The following is an 18,669-nucleotide window of genomic DNA, read 5'->3' as shown; positions in this document are numbered from 1 at the left end:
GACCTGTTAGGGTCCATGTGGTTCTACGTGTATTCTCGCTGGGTAACAAATAGATATATTAACACGGAGGCTTTTACTGTGTAGAAAAAGTGAGAGTACAGTAACTCCCTTTCAAGAGCTATTTTCAGAGTTGTCAGCTTGTTTTTAATGAGAATCACATGATCTTCGTCCAAAAAAAAAAGAGAAAAGAAAACGTCTCCTCATGAAAGATGAGACAGTGTGCGTCAGAAGGATCATACAACAGACTGGCCTCACTCACATCACACACACACACACACACACACACACACACACACACACACACACACACACACACACACACACACACACACACACACACACACACACACACACACACACACACACACACAACAAAGCATTAACTGACTCCAGACCAGCTTCAGAAGAACAGCACTGGGCTGGCTTCCATCACGTTATACCATAGCTATACCGTATAAGCTCATCTTAGGCGAGGACGGGGGATTCTAAGGGTCTGCCTATAGAAGAAATAAAAGCAAAGAAGTTGCAATAAATATAATATAATAAATATTTAATGTTGTAAGCATGTAGATCTGCTATTTTCACAATAGGACCATGTTATACAAAATGTAATGCCTCAACTCTTAGTGCTCATAGGATGGGGTCCCAGTTAAAATATGATTATTTGGGTGAAAGGTTGAAAAGGTTGAGAACCACTGACTTAAGTGATGCATCTAGAGAGCTCCACAAATGAGGGCATCTAAATGTAATTGTTTTGAAGTACGACAAAAAGGTAAATGTTACATCTTTATTCACATTCACAAGTTTTTTTTAACTAAAAGGCTCATCTTCATCTCCATAGTGAAAGCACTTGGAAACAGAGTGCGGTGTTAATCAGAAGGCCTCATAATTCAGGTAATAAGAATGCACAATTTTTGCATTGGTACACGTCTGCATCTATACAGTTATCTGTAATGTAAACCGTACCGGAAACTTGCAATATCTGTATTGGTATCGATCGGTTTGACCATGAAATTAGTTATTAGTTAGTTATTAATGGATGTTGGCCAAAAATGTCAATAGCATGCATCCCAAAATCCAACAGCAGTGTACTGTAGTCTTCTGTAATGTAAAGTTATGCATTGTCAGAGCTGCAATCCAGGAATTATTTGAATGAATAAAATATTATTTTAACAATTTTTTTTTTTTTTTTAAAGGTTGGAGGTGGTCTCTATATTCTTCCATTGAGACATTAAGACCCTTGTGTTGGGTAGGACATCTACTGGTTGACAAATATTAGGCCTACTCATAAGCCCAATATATCACCTCGAAAAGCTGAGCTTCTTGGCTGAGCTGTAGAAAGATTGGTTGTGGGCTCAAATCTTCTGTAGGACATAAACGTTATTGATTGCATCTTTATGGACATTCTGGTAGAAATGGATGAATGGACTCTTTGCCACATGTCTGGAGTGGACACACACACACCAGATGGTTTACACGCAAATGTGTTTGCATGCAAAATGTTGATAAATGCGAAACCGTGATGTGCAAACACAAGGTCACCTCATCACGGCTGTGTATCATCTCCCCAAGCATCAATTTAAGTATCAAGACATTTGAAAGATGACATTCCAAAGTGATTTTCATAATGATAATGGCATGACTTGGTAATGTCAAACATTTCTCTGTGGTTTGTGTGGTTTTCATGCTTCAGTGTGGAGGGAAAACTCTAAAAACACCACTAATCCACTCCCATATATTTCAAAATACAGCAGAGAAACAGCTTGGAAGAGTTAAAAACTTTGTATGCTTCAGCTGACGGAGGCCCCCCAGGGGTCTATCCCTAGCCATATCCTTTTTTCCCTCAACACCAAATCTCTTCCCAGAGATCATCAGATCTGTAGACAGTAGAAGAGGTTCAGTACCATTCCAAACTTATCCTTTCATAAGGTGAAAAGGGAGCCTTCTCAAAACTTTGGTTGGTACTTCCTGGTGGCGTTCGCCATAAGAGTCAGTGGTGGTATTAGTAACTGTCATGAGACAATGAGAGTGCATATTCTTGCTCCAGTGCTGACGCTTATTATAAGGTTGCTGTCATCACTAAACTAAATGGCAGTACTATAAGAGTTTGGGTCACTCACTGACCTACGGTACATATCAAATTACTATGTAACCTCAGGTCAGTGTGCTGTCATTGATGATTTGTTTGGAAGATGAACACTTTGAGGAGATTTAGCCAGTTATCAGCTGTGATCGAAGGCAGACTATAATAACAGGGAAGCAATGCATTTGAACAATAATGCTTAATATATGCGATGAAGTAAATCAGACATAACCACTTAAGCCATATTTGATACTTTGCTGTATGACTGTGTCACGCAACAATAGCGAAATAGTCGCTAATCTAATCTAATCTAATCATTTTTGCAAACATCTAATATATCTTTTCAAACATTGGCCTATGACAGGCCCAAGATAGGGATGCCAGGTTGAAAATAATCTCTCGAGAAAAGGAACAAAACAGAGAGGGCGCTGTTTTTTCCTTTTTTGTTTTTGTTCCCAGATTGTGTTGAAAGTGATTCAGAAAAGCCAGCAAACTCCTCTAGAGCACTGGTTCCCAAACAGTGGGTCGGGACCCATTTGTGGGTCACAGACACATTTTTAGTTTTTTATTATTATTATTTCAAAACATTTTCAGAGAACATTCCCCCAAAAAAAATGTAATTTCATGAATAAATAAAATAAAAATCTAACAACTTAAATAGATTAGAAAGTAGTGAAAATAGCCGTTCTACAAGCTCACAACACGGCGCGACGCGTTGTTGCGAGCTTGTAGATCTGCTGTTTTCACTAGTTTGGGTTCCGGGCAAAGGTCCGGGCAATTTCTCTTTTGGGTCTTGAGCTAAAAAGGTTGGGAACCACTGCTCTAGAGGCAAAACGCCAACGTTCCCTTTTCCTCTACCCTAAACAGTGATAGAGGTGAGGAACAATATCAGCAACAGTAACATTCTCCTCTGTTTCAGTGCTTCATATTCACTGGACAGCTGTCAACTGTAACTAGTCCTTACCCGTTCAAAGATATGAGCTCCGAAATGGTGTGCAGTGTGCACACGGTATGTGAGGGATGGAAAGTAACTTTAACTGGTACTTGCATGATAATATGTAGGAGCATCAATGTAAGAAATACCCGTTTCGTTTAATGGCTATGTGTGTGTGTGTGTGTGTGTGTGTGTGTGTGTGTGTGTGTGTGTGTGTGTGTGTGTGTGTGTGTGTGTGTGTGCGTGCAGCGGTTTGGACCGTGAGACCATCCGCAGAGTAGTCTGTGTTTCTTTTTGAGAGGGTCGGTCCGCCTGAAAAACGCGTTTTGGAACGAAACGGTTACGTTTTGCGCGTTTGTGACGCCCTCTACGGGTGGAATTGGAAATGCTTCTGGGGATTCGTTGAGTAAGCCACCCGCAACCTGTGGCAGAAATTCAGTGTTGACTCGACGTTTTGTTTGTGATTTATGGCTATTGTTTGCAAAACGGGCCCCTCCCGCTAACTTTGGAAGCCCGTTACGAACGAACGGTATGGACTATCAAAATATCCCTTGACTATGTTCATTGCATGGGTTCAGAGATCATGTGTACCCATTCTCGTGACATTTGAAGAAAATATGTAGGAAAAGGAGCAAAAAGTGTGTTTTGGAGAAAATTCAAAATGGCGGAAAATCTATCCTGACGCAAATGGGCGGGGCCTATATGGGGAGATGCGTATTGACCCAAGGAATCCAGGGAAAAAAGAATTTTAATTTTTCGACCTACGGTTCAAGAGTTACAGGCCGAAACGTAAAGTGGACTGTTATAGCGCCACCATGAGGCCAACTGACAAAGTTATTTTTTATTTAATCCTTGATATCATTATAAATCTCCTCTCAGAGTTTTGTAACTGTAGCCCCTATGGTTTGCGAGAAAAAAAATATTGAATGTGAGTTTTTGCGATTCCCATTATAAGTCAATGGGAAAAATTAATTCACTAATAAATTAATATCAATTAAACGATTTGTGAAAGTGAAAAAAGGGCTTCACAGTTGTGCCAGGTGTGTTCATATGCTAATGGTGATGCGATTTCAGATCAATTGCTCCAGCCACTGAGGAGAAACGCTGTTTCAGACACTCACTCAGACACTCACTCAGACATTTGGTGAATTATATGTTAGATGTTTGACCAATGGGTTTCCCACACTGCATCGCTCATTCTTGTAAAGTGATTCTTTTGAGTCAGCATACCGTTGTGTTGTGTTGTGTTGTGTTGTGTTGCGTTGCTGTTGTGTTGCTGTTGCGACACACAAAGGTTTCTCTGTGAAAACCAAAACCTCATTTGGAAATGATAAACTCATGGTACTGATGTCATCGCTGATTGCTTGGAATGTACTTTCTGTTGGTGCGTGTTGTTTGTACGCGAAAGAGAGTGGGAGAGATTGAGAAAGTGACTAGGTTTCTCTCTATCACACACACACACACACACACACACACACACACACACACACACACACACACACACAAAATCCCATAATGTATTTCTCGGGTCTCGAGGTTTCGACAGGCGAGAGAGAGCGATGACTCAGTGTCATCAACTCCAATAAATCATATATTGAATCTGGACACTCTCTAGACAGAAAGTCCTCCTGGACCCATGCAGCTTCAACACAAACAACCACACAGAGATGACATGACACAATAACTGAACACATCAATATGCCAGAGTGATGGCGACTAACCAAATATTGTCGCAGTGGGGCATGTTTTATGGTTTTCCACAAATGAATTCCCTATTTTGTCGTATAAAAACGTGACACTAATGTAGCAAAAATGCAAGCTCACACCACATCATGTTTTTTTTTGTAATAATTTTTATCCCACGATTTTGCAACCCATTTTCACTCAGTGCCAATTGCCTATGTAATCCTGGGCTCTGCTCTCCCTCTGCCGCGCCTGGGGAGACAACGGACTGACCTCATGCTTCCTTCTATGCATGAAGAGTCCAAGTTGTTTCTTTTCACCTGACAGGGGGGATTTCCCTGGGATGGACGTAGCGCGTGGAAGGAACACGTTATTCCAACCAGTTCCTTTCCCCTCCATCAAGCGCCCCGGCTGGCCAGGGGGAGGCATTATTGAGACCAGGATTACTGCATGTTTTTGTGAGGGTATCAACCCTAGGAGACACGGGGAGAACATGCAAACTCCACACAGAAAGGCCCTGACCTGATGGTCAAGATTAAATGTATCCCCCGAGCAAGCAGGCAGGCTCTATTAGGCCCTTTTGCCAACCCCACCTCGGGTATGGGCAGACTGGGCACTGATGACGTGGAGGAGACAAGAGAACACAGCCCAAGCGCCCCAGCGAGAATCAAACCCAGGGCATTCTAGCTGTGAGGCGACAGCACTACCGACTGCGCCAGCACTGCGCCCCCCTTAGACTGGCCTCTCTGACTTTATCTCGAAAACATCTTACATGCGCTGTCCCTCTAATGTACTCGTTCCTGATCCTATCCATCCTTGTTTCTCATAGAGAGAACCTCAACATTTTAGTCTCTGCTACCTCCAGCTCTGCTTCCTGTCTTTTCCACAGTGCGACTGTCTCTAAACCGTACAACTAGCTGGTCTCACCACCATCTTGTACAGTTGTACACCTTCCCGTGATATACTGTACTGAATCTGGACACTCTACATATCGTCGTTGTCGGGTGAAAACCTTGTATGTCCAAAACCGTTTGTTTTGTATTTATCATTTTAAAAATGATTTAAACTAGTGAAAACAGCCGATCTACAAGCACACAACGCCTTGCACCGCGAGGCGTTGTGTGCTTGTAGATCAGCTGTTTTCACTACTTTTGTGCGACGGCCTTGTGTGATGAAGCAGGGCTTTACTTTGCAAAAGTACATACAAATTTTAAACTTGGAGATACGAGGTTTCCACCCGACAACAACGATATCTAAACTTATAGAGTCTATAGACAGTCCTCCTGGACCCAGCATCTGCACAAACAACCACACAGAGATGACTCAAGAAATGAAGGATGACCAGAGCAATATTCCAGTGTGACGTTGACTTCAAATGTGTTTCTCCATCAAGCCTGATGTATGCTTTGCAGTACAACGGTGTTGTAGACCGAAAATAGACGATCTCAACCTTCATAAAATGTGGCGGATGCAACACGTTATTTATTATTTTCGTTCCACAACGGCATCGTACGACGTGACAGAGCATAAATTAGGCATTAGTTTCCGTCTGGTGTTGGCCCAGCAGCTAGCCTGACGGATTTCACAATTTTATGGAATCAAGATTAAACAATGTGATCCGGACACATTAATTGGAACCATTAATAAGAAGAACACTGTTGACAAATGTTACAAGATGTGAAATGTCTGATTTATGATTCCTTGTTTCCAAATGCCATGGGAAAAAGTTATTCAACCTACTCTGGAACCAGGTCAATAACCATGCCCTTGTTAAAGGGATAGTTCACCCACACATTTGTTTTTGGCGATTAGTCACCCACGGAGACTTGAATTCATGGATATTTTGTTTGTTTTTGTTGAATTCCTAAGCCTATAATTTGAGGAGACTCTTTGTGTCTACATAGGGAACAAAGCAGGCTCTTTGTGTATCCACAGGGAACCACTGCTGGTTATCAAATTATTAGCTTAGGAATGAAAACAAAAGAAAAACCATCAATTCAAATGGGGGTGAGTAATCGATAGGTAAAAAATATATATATTTTGGGGGTGAACTACCCCCAAAAAGCGTTTGAATGTCTGCAAGTCAGTTTAACTGACTGCCAACTTACAACATTAAGACATTAGTAGGCCAGGCCTACAATAATCATTTGACACTTTGTTCATTCTTTTCTAACCATACTGTACCTCATCATTTGCATAACATATGCTGGCTGTATTTTGCTTATTTGCCATGAACTTACTTATAGAGGTCTTTAGGCTGTTGAGTCTTCATGACCCTGTACAGTACATAAGCCCACATGCAAACCACAGGGCTCTAAATCAGAACTTAAAGCGTCCCTATTGTGGGCATGTCATAGTAATTGCCAGTGAGTTTATATCCAAACGTGTTCCCAAGTGTTACTGTACCAGAACGTCTGAATGAAAAGCAACATAACTTCAGTGTCTCAGTGACCTTAAGATCAAACCTTTTTGTGTGAAGGACCCCCATATCAGTACGCATTTGGCCGTGGACCCCCATCAGAAAATGTTTTGTGCAAGGTACTCTGAGAAGAGAAAAATGTGTGCTTGTGTTAAATATTTTCAAGCTTTTTCTAATATTTTCAATCAACAAAAAAAGAACACAAATCGCAGATCTACAAGCTCACAAAGCTTTGTATCGCAGCTTAGATAGCCAAGGTATAAAATATGGTTAAAGTGGGTAAACTGATTGTGATGCTACATTAACTACCCCTGGGGGTCACCGGACCCCACTGTGGGTACGTTCAGACAGTCAGAGGCAGATGCACTGACCCCCCCATCCACTCCCATGTTTAGGGAATAACCCGGAAGAGGCTTTGGGTGTCTGACCGAAGACGCATTATGCCTTTGCGGGGTCACAAGCTCAAGGGTTCAATACAGGTTCATGGTTCAGCACTGCTACTCTCACCCGGCAGTGATACGCACAAACCAATGGGACAGACCTAAACGCAGGAAGAACGTCACCTTGTTGACACTCACATCAGCTGCTCAAGTGTGAAAGTTCAAAGTTCAAGGAGTAGTTCACCCCCAAAATGATTTTTTTCCTATTGATTACTCACGCCATGGAGACTTGAGTTCAATAATATTCATATTTTTTGTTTTTTGTCGCATTCCTAAGCCAAAAATGTGATAACAATAAATTGACCCGCATTCGTTCCGGATGGGGACTTATTTACCAGATCTGCTAACGTAAATGCCTCTATAGGTATATTCACGCTTAAAGGCGAACAAATCGAACTAGTGACATCTTACAAATATCTGGGTATTTGGCTAGATGAGAAGCTTTCATTTAAGATCCATGTAGAGCACTTAAACAAAAAATTAAGAGGACAAATTGGGTTTCTCTACAGGAATAGGTCTTGTTTTTCTCTGGTTAATAGAAAGACTATTGTTCAGTCTGTCATAATGTCTGTGTTTGATTATGGTGATGTGGTGTACATGCACGCCTCACTTTCCACACTGAAGCCTCTTGACGCTGTCTACCACAGTGCCCTGCGGTTTATCACTGGCGATGGTTATCTTACCCATCATTGTTTGTTATATGAAAAAGTGGGTTGGTCATCTCTCACAGTTCGAAGAGAGAAACACTGTATTTTATATATTTACAAGGCCTTGTGCGGTAAGCTACCTGTGTACCTATCCTCGCTCTTAGAGCCAAAAGTCACAGGTCAATCAACTCGTTCACAGGCACATATTCGATTTACCTGCCCCCCTATGAACAGTGAGAAAGGAAAGACTGCCTTCATGTTTTATGCTCCACATAAATGGGACAAACTTCAGGATAAGCTGAAATTGGTTCGGCTGGCCTCAATAGAGACATTCAAAGTGCTTCTGGAAGGCACACTACACAGTGTCTGTTCTTGCTTCACTTAACTCATTCTGAGCCCAGGACATTAACGGATTAGGGGGTCCAGAGTGCCCCCTCCCGGCCCCATTAACGGCCGCTGTCTTATTTTGAAGGCCAGAAGTCTAGACCGGAAGTACTTCCGGTCTGACGTCATCGGATCGTGCGCCGGAACCGATGCGTGTCCACGTGGAGTTGTGTAATGGCCGACCGGGAGCTTTTATAACTGTGTAAAATAAGCGAGCATCTGCCTCCATCCTAGCTTCTAAAGTGTAGTTTTGAGATAATGGACATTAAAGATGAGATCGGCCGTCCACCTCAATGTTATGGGATGACTATTGTGTGCTCGTGGAGCCGTGATGATGACAAATCAGCGCGGATTTCGTCTCCGGAGCGTCGGCCATTGTACTAGGTATTTTTACTCGCCGTTACAGTAATATATTACTTTTCCCGCGACATCGCGTGGATGGCACTATAGATACTCTATTACTTTTCCCGCGACATCGCGGGGTTGGCTTTTAATGAGTTAATATATATATATTTTGTTTTTTGCATTTGTAACAGTGTACCATGATTTGATTGCCTATTGTATTATCATTGCTTGTATTGTGTCATATGCTGTGATCAGGGTGTCCTCGAAAAAGAGAGCTTGCTCTCAATGGGCTCCCCTGAATAAATAAAGTATAAAGAAAGAAAGAAATCGATTCGGGTCCCCATCCAGAATCAATGGGGGTAAATTTACTCAAATCAAATTTTTGTCTTAGGAATGCGACAAAAACCAAAAAATACTATTGAACTCTAGTCTCCATGGCGTGAGTAATCAATAGAAAAAAAGTCATTTTGGGGGTGAACTACTCCTTTAAGGGAGTAATGCTGCTGTAGGGGGCGCTTTGCAGCCTTATGAGCTTTCATGTGTGGACGCGCTCTTTGAGAACCACTGCTCAAGATGCTTCCATAAAGGTACTAAGGCCTGGCCTCTGTCTTCAGACGTCCAGTAGGCAGGCTGTCTCCACAGTTCTCTGCAGGCCGGGCTGCATGCATGCTCTCCGTTCTCTGCTTACATGACTGACTGACCTGGAAGCTCTTCCTCTGAGGGAAGCCTGACCCCGCATGACCCCGCCAACAGGCTGGGGCCAGAATAACTGCTGACCTTTGACCCCTGGGAGCTGTCAGACTGAAGCAGCTGCAGCCTGCACCTGGAGGAGCGCAGCGGTGTGTCCATTTATGACGCGTGCACACGCGCTCGTGTGTGTGTGTGTGTGTGTGTGTGTGTGAGCGTCATTAGCAGACGTTACATTACATACACCCAAGCCCAAAAAGGCGATAGATAGCCAGACGCATACTGTAGATACCGCACACACTGTATTTATGTTATGAGGGGCATGTGCCATGTATGACATCATGCATACTCTGTCAACAGAAATATCCAAAACCCCCTCCATCCAAAACAAATATTTCTCCCTCTCACACGCAAGAGCACACGCACGCGCACACGCACACACACACGCACGCACGCACGCACGCACACACGCACACACACACGCACGCACACACACACACTTTCTCTCTCCCTCTCTGCTGGTAAACAGATGGTCCCAGAGTGCACACCAATTATCCCAGAGGATGCGTGTGATTATTCATGAGATGGTAGAAGGCATGTTTATGTATCGGCCTGGTCTCTTTCCCTCGCAGAGCCTTGGACTTGGGCCTAGTCATCACGAGGCTGGTGTTTAAGCAGCGCCGGACTGTAGAGGACTGTAGGATTGGGGGTGTTGGTGTTGGACAGAGGTGTAAAGTAACTAAGTAGTATTGTTGTTATTGTTGTTGACGCGTTGCATCACGACGTGTTGTGAGCTTGTACTGTAGATCTGCTATTTTCAAACATTTTGTACTTTTACTTTTGGTACTTTAAGTACTTATTGATGCCAATACCTTTATACTTTTACTCAAGTAAATTTTAAATTCCGTACTTTCTAACTTTCTACATTGCAGTATTGCTACTTAAGCAAAACATTTGAGTACTTTTTCCACCACTGCCCGACACCAACCAATATTTATTCCCAATCTGGAAGAAGTTATCAGTATGGAATCTGACATAGGACACGGCTGAGCCCCGTGCCAAGCGATTCTGGGAAAATCCCTTGATTGTCTGTGTTTAATGCTGGAACATGTAGGTTTGGTTGGAATAAATACATTTACTTAGAAGAATGCCATGTTTGTTGAGTTGTCGGTATTTTCTACTGTGGGAAGTATCGAAAACTGATAGATTTCTGATGACATTCAAGAGCATAGTTTTCAAATCACTTCAGTTAAATTTCACAGTGCCACAGTTATAATGTAACATGTTGGGTATATTTATATTGGAACACTCAAATAATTTATTGGGAAGAGTTATTGTCATTGCACTGTATTGTAAAATCCCTTGGTAGCCAGCATTACAAATGAATCCACCAGTAGTCTAGAACAGCGGTTCTCAACCTTTTCAGGCCCCCAAAAGAATCATAATTTGAACTGTTGACCTGACACCCTGACAAGCACTTGGAATTGTAGGAATTGAGGCATTACATTTAGTTTGACTCGGTTCCACAGTTAAATAAAAAATAAATAATGAATATAGCTAGAATATTTCTTATATTATTTGACAATTTGACCAATGTTTCACTTTTCTTTAGGTATTCTTATTTAGCTTTCATGTGTCACCAGCTTATTGTCACCAGAATCATCGTCACATCGCGAGATGCAACACGTCTTGTAGATCTGCATTTTTCCCGTTTCCTCTTCTAGATCTGCCAGAGTTAATCGAACAAATCGATTTAATCGATTATAAAAAATAGTAATCAATAGGGATGTCCCGATTTTTTGTCCCACTTTTTTGCTGACCAAGTACGAGTACTTCATTTGAGTACTCGAGAGGCAGCCGCGGAACACACCAGAAAGCCCTGTACTGGAACACACCGTGGTATCGGGCGCTGCCGTGAACAATATCGGACGAGTACGAAAATAGGCCGGTATTGGGGCGAGTACTGATACCATGAGTACCTATACCACATCCTTAGTAATCAATAATTGTATAACATAATGGATTAATAATCAATCCCTATTTTGGGCAGGCCATTATATGTATACCGGTAAACCACAACCTGCCTCAATTCTGGGCTTGTGGATCTGCTATTTTCACAAAACTGTAATTCGGTTCAATGAATCAAAGAATAATAATAAAATCAATAAAATGCAGGTAGCCCCTGAGCCTGGCAGCTCACGATGGAGACTGTTGTCCATGACTCAGTCATGGTGTGGTCATGTTCCTTCCAGCATCTCAGTGTGTGTGTGTGTGTGTGTGTGTGTGTGTGTGTGTGTGTGTGTGTGTGTGTGTGTGTGTGTGTGTGTGTGTGTGTGTGTGTGTGTAGTAATGTCAATCTAAAGTTGACCTCATGAGGACATCTTGTCCTCATGATTAAAAGGGTCATTTGTACCCAGTTGCTCATGTGAGCATAGAAGTTATCATAGAAGTTAGAAGTATGCATGTCTCCAAGACATTGAGTGCATTCACACACAATGTGTCAGTGTTTCTTAAGCATTTTCATGTCAAGGACCCCTAAATTGAATTAAGTATTTGGCCACAGACACCATTTTGACAGGATGTTGTGCCAGAGAACCAACATAAGAGGAGAGGACATTCTCAGAAAATAGCAGATCAGCAATTTCTGAATTGTAGAATAGTTTAAAGAGAATGAGAATGAGTGCACTATTATGTTCATCGGTATACATGTGCGTGCAGGCATGCGAATGCTTGTGTGTGTCGCTCTTAATGGACATTGCACTGCCAAAAAAATCTATTATGCATCATCATACCACAATACACAACCCCCAACGACCACAATACACAACTCACACACAATAGTAAAGCTGACAAATTTGGGGTCGCTGAGTCTATGGCACGCTTGCATCTGGCAGTCCCTCTCTCTCTGTGGGTCTGTTTCTGCTTGTTGGGGGGCCTGCTCTGCATTTTCCAGTTAAATCTCTCAGCCTTTTATAGCGTCACAAGCCAAGTGCGGGCAATTCGCATTCCTCGTCCATCTGTTACGGATGCGATTCTACTTCTCACAGACGCTCAAATCGTCAATGTTTCGTCGACTTGCACAACCTCTCAGCTGGCTCCGAGAGAGAGGTGGGATCGGAAAAGGAGCAGAAGAAGAAGAAAAAATCACACCCGTGTGAAGTGAGCGGTGGTTGTGGAGGCTGCGCAACAGCATTACTGGGTGGGTGCAGCGGGGGTTGCAGTACTTATGGGTCAAATAAATGCATTTCAAGATTGCTCAACAGAGGCACTTGAAGATAGGTCAGCCAGATGTTGGAAGTAAATGGTGCTGGTATAGCAGTGGGGCCAAAAGCAAGGTGAGTGTGATACAGAGACAGTAAGGTTATGGCAAACAATTGTTCTTTCATTAATATTTCAACTTAAAAGAGACTTCAGCACACAAAATAAATGCAATTATATTTATTACAAAAGGTTTACAAGTGAATATAATTAAACATGAAGGAATGAATGTGATTAATGCTTTGGCGCGCGCCCCATTGGAGGATGGGATCAGAAGCCTTGGATCAGACCCTGCCAGATGGAAGGCAGAGAGCTTTGGAGGCTGGCTCCTGTAGATACTGTAGGGCCTGTCCTGGTGGTGCCTGCAGCTGGGTGGTGTCGGGAGGTGGCGGGTGACCTGAACAGATAATACAGGTGAGATAAGGAATGAGGAGGAATTATTTTAAAAGGAACGTTGTCATGAGTTAGGCTGATCTGATTGGGACAGAGCCAATGAGTTGATGGGGGAGGGATGTTAGAAATGACAGCTGGTTCTGTCTGTCAATTAGTCCAGGTCAATATGTCCAAACTTGAAGGTTCGTTCAATTTTTCGGGGGATTTGTAAAACTTCAGATTCTGAATCAATTGCAAGCATTTGTTTTGCACAAAACACATTAATTCGGCTAAAAACACCCCCAACATTGTGCACCAATGGTAAAAGAAATACAACTATGTGTTATGAAGTAATGTATACACGTCGTAAGCCATACCTAGAGGGCTTTGGAGCTTGCTCCCTGTAGATAGGGCCCGTCCTGGTCGTGCCTGCTGCTGGGTGGTGTCTGGGAGGTGGCGGGTGACCTGAACAGATAGCACAGGTGAGATTAGGAAGGAGGATGAGTTAAGCTGATCTGATAGAGGCAATGAGTTGATGGGGGAGGGATGTTAGAAATGACAGGTGGTTCAGTGCGTACGTATAAACTTCCATTTTTGTCTGGGTGCTGTTTTAGTATGAGGCTAGGGGTGGAGACGGAATGCAGTGGGAGTGGATTCATCTGAAATGAGACAGTATGATATTTTACAGTCTGCAGTATTTGACATTATATTAGCACTTGTCAACATCAGTGGTGTAAGATCCTTAAAGTAAAATAAATACTGGTATGTGTAATGACATAATGTATACATGTTGTATGCCATACCTAGAGGGCTTCAGAGCACGTCTCCCAGTAGATAGGGGCTGTTCTGGTGGTGCCTGCTGCTGGGCGGTTTCGGGTGTCCTGAAGAGATTGCCCAGGTGAGATGGAAGGAGGAGGCATCATTCTAAAAGGAACATTGTCATGAGTTAGGCTGATCTGATTGGAACAGAGGCAATGAGTTGATGGGGGTGGGATGTTAGAAATTACAGCAGGTTCAGCCTCTCAGTTGAACTTACGTATAAACTTCCATTTTTTTGTGGGTGCCGTTGCCGTATGAGGCTGGGTGGAGATGGGATGCGGCGGGAGTGGTTTAATCTGAGAAAAATGAGACAGTATAATATATTAGTCTACAGTATGCAGTATTTTACATTATATTATCCTTTGTCAACGTCAGTGGTGCAAGATCCTTAAAGAAAAATAAATACTGGTATGTGTTATGAAGTAATGTATACATGTTGTAAGCCATACCTAGAGTATTTCTGTAGTTTTCTTTACTGTTATCAGCAAAGCATCATGGTCTCTGGCTGTGTAGTATGAACTGTACAGAGAGGGATGTGCAGTGAGGTGTTCATTATTCCGGAAGTAGGCATGGTCAAGGTGTCCTCCTTCAAAATGGGTTGCTTCTTTTATGAGTGAAGTGAATCCTAGTTGCTGAAGAGTTTGGGAAACGGGATTGTTGGAGTTTTGAGCAAAGCATATGTTGAAGTCACCGCAGATCAGAGTTGTTTTGTGGGGGTTGATTAAGCGTACCAAATTCTGGATCAAGGCTTTATTTGCCTTACTTTTGTAGACACTGATTATGTCAACGTCTGCTGAGACCATCATGGTGATTTGCATAGTGTCATCGTTGAAATCTGCTTGATGTTGGAGTTTTTCTGGTCTGTAGTAAGTGGCTAATCCCTTGCCAGGTCCGGTACTGTTTAGATGGAGTGAAAAGCCATCAATCTGCAAAGATGGGTCCTGGTTGTTGTTGTGTGTGAGCCATGTTTCACTGAAGCATAAAATGTCAGCATAAGCCAGAACAGGGTCTACTTTAATTTCGGGTAGTTTGGGCACTAGGGAACGGCAGTTGAGAGCTGCGACTTTCACTGTCCACTCATGTGTGTTTTCCCATTCTGTAGGGTTCATGTTGATGGACACACTCTCCATCCTCCTCAGTTCCTGTAGGGCATTTATATCGGCATACAGGTTTTCCTCCGGTAGAGAGTTGATTATGTACAGTTGTTCTAAGGAGGGAACTCTGCTGAGCATGACATATCCCATGGCTGCCTGGAAGATTGTTTCTAAGTACATTGCTGCGTTTTGGGGTTTGGGAATTTCTTGTCCTTGGAATTTATGGCATGTTGCGGCATAGCAAAGTACCAGTGGGAATTGATAGACGGTTGCATTGTTGGATGCATGTGTTTGTTTGTTTGACAGGCTGTAAGTGAATTGAACTTTTTCTACTGGTGTACAGCCTGGGTACAGCAACTGAAGTGCTGGTTGGGTTGTACGCTTGTTTGCCCCTTGATATTCTTCCTGGAATTTGACCATCAGTTTGATGATATTTTGTTGTTTGTCTTTGATGACTGCAACAAGGGTTCCTCTTGAGCCATTGGTCAAACCATCAAGAGTGTCCAGATTGTGAATTAGCATCACTCGAGCACCTATCTTGAGCTTCAAGGTTTGGAGAAATGCTGAATTTCCAACTGTTCCTTTTGCATTTAGTTTTGGTTTAAAATTCGGAATTGTAGGATGATGATTAATGGCTTCTATTACAAACAGTTCCGTTTTAAGTTCATCTAGTCTCAGAGTGTTTTGGCAGTTCACTGTTGCATTAGTGCAGCTAATGCATGTTGCACCAACTGTGTCACGATGGCCTTCAGGTCTGACTCTGGTAGCTAGCATTGCTAGATCTTCTTCGGTCTGGTGACCTACTCTGAGTCTGTTGAGAATATCAGCATATGTATGGTCATCTCCTTGCCTGTGATTCTCCTCTAGTGTGATGATGTCAAACAGTTGCCAATGAGGTTGGATGTGAAAGGGTAGTTTGTAGTCATCACACCGGGGCTCATCAAAAATGTACCTTGCTTGGCATGGTTTGAGCTGCATTAGATCCCCGAAGAAGAACATCGCAAGACCTCCAAATATCTTGTCGGGTTGAAGCATGATTTCCCGAAGTCGAAGGTCAAGCATGTAGAGCATATCTGCTTTGACCATGGAAATTTCATCCACAATGACTGCCCTAAGGTTTGTAAGCTGCATCCTTGTGTTGTCTCGTTTCTTGTCACTCAGTGGATAGTGCTGATTGCCAAAGTTGAATCCAAATGTTGTGTGGAGTGTTTGTCCTCTGACTCTGGAGGCTGCTGTTCCAGTCGGGGCAGTGACCAAGACATGTGGGCATTCAGGGCTGTCACCAGCCTTGTGTAGAATGAGATGAAGCCATTGTTTCAGGATGTTGATTACTGTAGATTTGCCGCAGCCTGCCCCGCCATTTACCATCAGCAGTGGAGCTGTTGGTAGTGGATTTTTGTCTTTGAGTGCCTTAACAAGATCTCGTGCATATCTTATGCCCTTTTCCACAACCTTCCTCTGATAATAGTCAAGGTTTCTTGTCTTCGTCCACAGAATATGTTGTGGTTCTATTTCAATGGGTCGAAATGTTTTTTCAAATTGATTGTTTTCCTGTAGTAGTGCATGATTGTCAGGATCAAGGTGAGCGAATTCTGGATGAGGTAGAGGACCTTGTAGATTGCAGTCAAGAATTTCTTGCTCCCCTTCTGGATTTAACATGTCCTCCATGTCTTGATTTCGCGCAGACTCTTCAACCGCCAGCCTTGCTTCCTCCACGTTGTCTAGGTGTTCCATGACATGTTGCTTAACCATCATGATGTCTTGCTGTAGGTTTGTGTATTTTTCTTTTTTTTCATTTTCATCAGAAATGCCGTCAATTCTTCCAAGCTGCTTGTCAATGTCTTCCTCTTGTCTGTATGGCCTATATAGGAGAAGTTCTGAGAACCAGTATGACTGCGTATGTTTGCTTTGGTTGAACTTGTGCATTCTCATTACAGCAGGTTTGGACCTCTTCCTCATGTACGGTGGTTCACCTGGATGTATTTGTGTCAGTTTGAAACTTAGTGGAAGGGCTTTGTCAGATATTCCTTCATGGGAAGTGATGAAGAAATTTAGCTTGTATTTAGGATTGGCATGTGATGGTGGAATTCCTTGAGAATGCTGTTTGTCTCCTGAGCCTTTCCAAGCAGGGGTGTACATTTTGACAAATTGGGCCAAGCAAATGTTTTCCATTTCTTTTGGCCTTCTTTCATATTTAGTGACTATGTCATATTTCTCTACATAGTCACCTTCTCTTCCTGGAATATTAATCTTAGTGTCAGTGTAATGTGGATTATTGTCAACTCTAATGAGAAACTTGCTTCTGTCTTCTCTGCGGCTTGTCTGAACGAAGACTGTTTTGACATTGGAGTCTCTGAAGTGGAAGTCTGGGAACATCTTATAGACTGCTTCTGCTTCTCCCATCTGTCGGTGTGAGATGAAGGTATTCATGAGTGTTACCATCTTTTCTTTTAGAGTGCTGGACTGTGTTTGTTTTAAGGCATCCAGAAGAACCTTCATTGTACCACTATCATCCTTGGTGTAGTACTCAGAGATGTAGGTTATGACTGCATGGTAGTCCAGTGTAATTTGCAGATCTGTATTACCATTCCAGGCTTCGGCCCACTCAGGATTGTAGGAATTGACAAATATTTCATCTATGTCCCTGGCCATGATGAGACAGTAGCCTCCCTTACTGGTCTTCAAAGCTTCCAAGTAGGAATCAAAGTTTGTGTCATTCAGACCAGCTAGCTTGAGGACTTCCTTAATCCTCTTCTCTCTGTTTGCTTCATATTCATGTTTGTCATTTGGATTGATGGTGGGGAATTTTGTAAGGATGTCGGATACGGTTTCGTCATCGAGCAGTACCTCCTTCACTGCGTCTAGTAACTCCTCACGTTTCTTTCGGTTAGGTGCATCTTTTTTTAAAGAATCTCCTACCAGTTTGCAGGGTGAAGCTATTACAGTGGTCCATACGGGGAACTTGGGGAAAAAGAATCTGCAGGTGGTGTTATATTTTCTGCAGGCTTTTGTGTGTCTGTGACAGTTGACAGCTTTTGCTATGTTAGACACGTTTTCTCCAACAACAGCAGGACTGAGGGTGACAGAAGTAAATGTGTTTGCAAAGTTGATGACAGCTCTTTCCTCATAGTCTTGTAAGTCATCTAGGGTTTGGAATTTCTTGAAAGCTGACTTGAGGCCAAAGAATTTGAATGTGTTGAGAAGGTTATCAGAGTTCAAATTGGATAAGTGGAGTTTATTGAGAATGGGAAGCAACGTTTGTTTCTCATGTTCACCTATAGTGTCCTTCTCAACGATGACAGTGTGAAGAACTTCTCTGAGTATTGTCTGCACGTCCATGGCTTTGTTCTTGGTAAGCAAATTGGCAATGTCATAAATGGTGTTTCCATCATGAATTTTCATTTCCATTTTATCCATATCCACCCACAGAACTCCATGATTGTGACCGGCTCCTCTGCCTTGGAACTCCAGCTTGGTTGAGTAGTATTCCACGGACATTGGATT

At 42.7% G+C, this 18,669-nt stretch overlaps 1 protein-coding gene and 1 long non-coding RNA gene across 2 annotated transcripts in view; both read right to left on the bottom strand.

The window, feature by feature from the left end:
- LOC308288626 (EMILIN-1-A-like) overlaps positions 1-18,669 on the bottom strand; it is a 109,698-nt gene that overhangs the window by 48,533 nt on the left and 42,496 nt on the right. The window lies entirely within an intron of this gene.
- Positions 13,707-14,986, bottom strand: LOC308289169. The gene is made up of 4 exons (XR_013962224.1): positions 14,521-14,986; positions 14,289-14,367; positions 14,056-14,176; positions 13,707-13,911 (listed from the first exon to the last, which is right to left on the bottom strand). It is a non-coding gene; the product is annotated as an uncharacterized lncRNA (long non-coding RNA).

This window comes from Nannobrachium achirus, assembly GCF_963921795.1.
Source record: "Nannobrachium achirus genome assembly, chromosome: 7".
NCBI lineage: Eukaryota > Metazoa > Chordata > Actinopteri > Myctophiformes > Myctophidae > Nannobrachium > Nannobrachium achirus.
The sequence above is the reverse complement of the archived record's forward strand: the minus strand, read 5'-3'. Positions and strand labels throughout refer to the sequence as shown.